The following is a 2623-nucleotide window of genomic DNA, read 5'->3' on the forward strand; positions in this document are numbered from 1 at the left end:
TCAGGGATGACATCAGATTTCACTGAAGTGCATAATAGCTTAAGATTAAAACAACAAGAAGTTACAAAGCATATGCTTGTGACTTACAAAAACTGCTAATTAAACAAAATATGCACATGCCAACAGCTTCCTAAATGTGGTATCTCACTACTTGGATTCTTGGCACCTACCACACCCTCCCTATCCCCATCTGCCAACAGAATCCAAGCTCTGCAGACCGTAAATTCCATCTCTATGCGCATGTATGTGCGTGTGTGTGTGTGTGTATGTGTGTGTGTGTGTGTGTTTATCTTGCAGCATCATTGGCTCTTTCTTTAGTAAAACTCAGGAATGCTCACTAAAACAACAACAGCAATATAATCCTTTCTGGAGATCCTTTCCACTTTCTGGATCTTGGTATGAAGTGACAACAGCTGGTAGCAAACTCTTGCCAGCTTCAAGCTGACAGCTCCCAACACCATCAGGCGCCAAATAAGCTGTCCTCTGACAGGGAAAAAGCAATTCTTGGAAGTGTATCAAAGCCAACACAGGCTATTTATTCTCCCTGAGATCTAAAAGTATCCACAACCAACTGCCAAGTTTCTAAGATGCTTGGAAACCTACAGAGTCTTTCAGGTAGAAAACTGGTTCCCTTACTAAACGAATAAAAAGGCATTGCTTTTGTGGTTTGCTACACACATCACATCTCTATAATATTTCTAGTGTTTTCTTCTTTCCCTCACTCTGCTCCTTTTACGTATCAAAACCTTCAGTCTAAACTTATTCTCTTAGGAGAAAAATAAAAACATCTTGTCTCTGGCAGAAGGAATCCAGGACTGGAAGGAATCTGGGAGTGGGTAAGGACTAGAGAAAGCTTTCTAAAGAAAGTTCCAATAAATTCAGAAGATTCCGAGCACTTGGATAAAAAGCAAGGCTACGATTCATCTTTGAGGAAAATAACAACAGCTGAAGTTGAAGTTTTACTCTATTTACCGAGAAAGCCTCCAGCAGAGACCTCTCTCTAAATGCTGTTTCAAGAAGTAGTTTTGATTCATGAGAAAAAAATCTATGATCTTGAAACTCTCCCTTCCAAAAAGTCTCAGATTTCACATGAATGTTGGCCCAACTTCTTCCCTAAGGTCTATCTCATGGGCCCAGAGAAAAAAAATCTATAATATTGGTACTCTTTCCACAGGGAATGTGTGATTACATTTCCAAAATTAACAACCTTAAAAGAATTCATTCACGTAATTATTCACAAACAGGTATCTTGAAGCCTCCAAGTATGGACAGAGCACATGATTTTAAAGTTCTGCCTAAAAATTCTACTACAATTGATGTGCTCATCCTTGGAATAGATTGTCATGCATATTGCTTTGAATTTTGGACACAAAGGACCATAATTTATGGAAAGGGATTCATTTGGTTATTTCGGAATGGATACAACTCTTACACAAATGATATTGATTAAGTGTTGACTAAGTTCCAGACATTTTATACAACTTCTACTTGTCTAGCTTATGTAATTATCAAACCAACCTGATGAAGGAAGTATCATAATTATCCTAATTTTACTCATGGTGGAACACCAACGCTAAACACATGTAACTTAGTCAAGGTTGTCAATATAGTGGCTTTGGTCTCACTCCAGATTATAGAATAAAGAAGAAGGAACCCAAGATCATCTTCAGGTTTCTTTCTACATTGAAAGTCTGTAATGAACAGGCAATTTATACAGAAAATAAGAAGTGCTAAGGAAAAAGGATAAAGCAGGAAAGTGTAATAGAACTGGACAGTTCCAGGAAGTCATGGATAGCATCAAAGTTAAAAATAAACACAGGTCAGAGTTGGCTCAAAAAAAAAAATCCAATATTTGAACAATAACTTGGAGCTAAGGAAGTTAGCCACACAGATGTATTTGAGAAGTTTTTTCCAGGAAGAAGAAATGACCAATGCAAGAACTTAGTTGAAAGAGTGCCTCATGATCTATGGAGCTGATGCAGGGCTAGAAACTTTTGAGAGAGCAAGAAAAAGGAAGGCAACAGGGCCAGATCATGCAAAATTTTGCAGACTTACTCCAAATAACATGGTCGGTGGGGGAACAAAGCTTGATTTTAAGCAGACGACTAAGGACATGATCTCACTTATTATTTAAAAAGATCCTTCTAGTTGGTGAGTAGACAGTATGTACAGATGATGGGATAGAGGCAGGAGGACGAGTTATGAGTAATGGAAGTAATCCAAACAAGGAGAAAATGGGGCTTGAACTCACATGCAGCAATAGAAATATTGGGAATCAGTCCAATACAGGTGCATTTCAAAGGAGGCATCAGTGTCATTTCTGGAATGTATGATAGTAACAGAGGAGTGAGAAATGGTTTTGATGTTTTTACCAAAGCAACCAGAAGAATGGATCTAACATCAGTGAGTCAGGAAAGGCTGATTTTGAAGTAAGTATTTATTTTAGGGAGTAGCAAGGATCAAAGATTATGTATTTGGTTTTTGATTTGAGCTTGAGGAATCTATTTAAAGATTCAGAGGAAGAGTCCTAAAAGGCAGGTGTAGGGAGTGGAGGGGAAAGAGAAGAAGAGGTTCAACAACTGAGAACGGTAGCCCTCAATGTTAAGATGAAAAAAATTAAAAA

Source organism: Otolemur garnettii, unplaced genomic scaffold, assembly GCF_000181295.1.
Source record: "Otolemur garnettii isolate 467f Iridium unplaced genomic scaffold, OtoGar3 scaffold00203, whole genome shotgun sequence".
Lineage (NCBI taxonomy): Eukaryota > Metazoa > Chordata > Mammalia > Primates > Galagidae > Otolemur > Otolemur garnettii.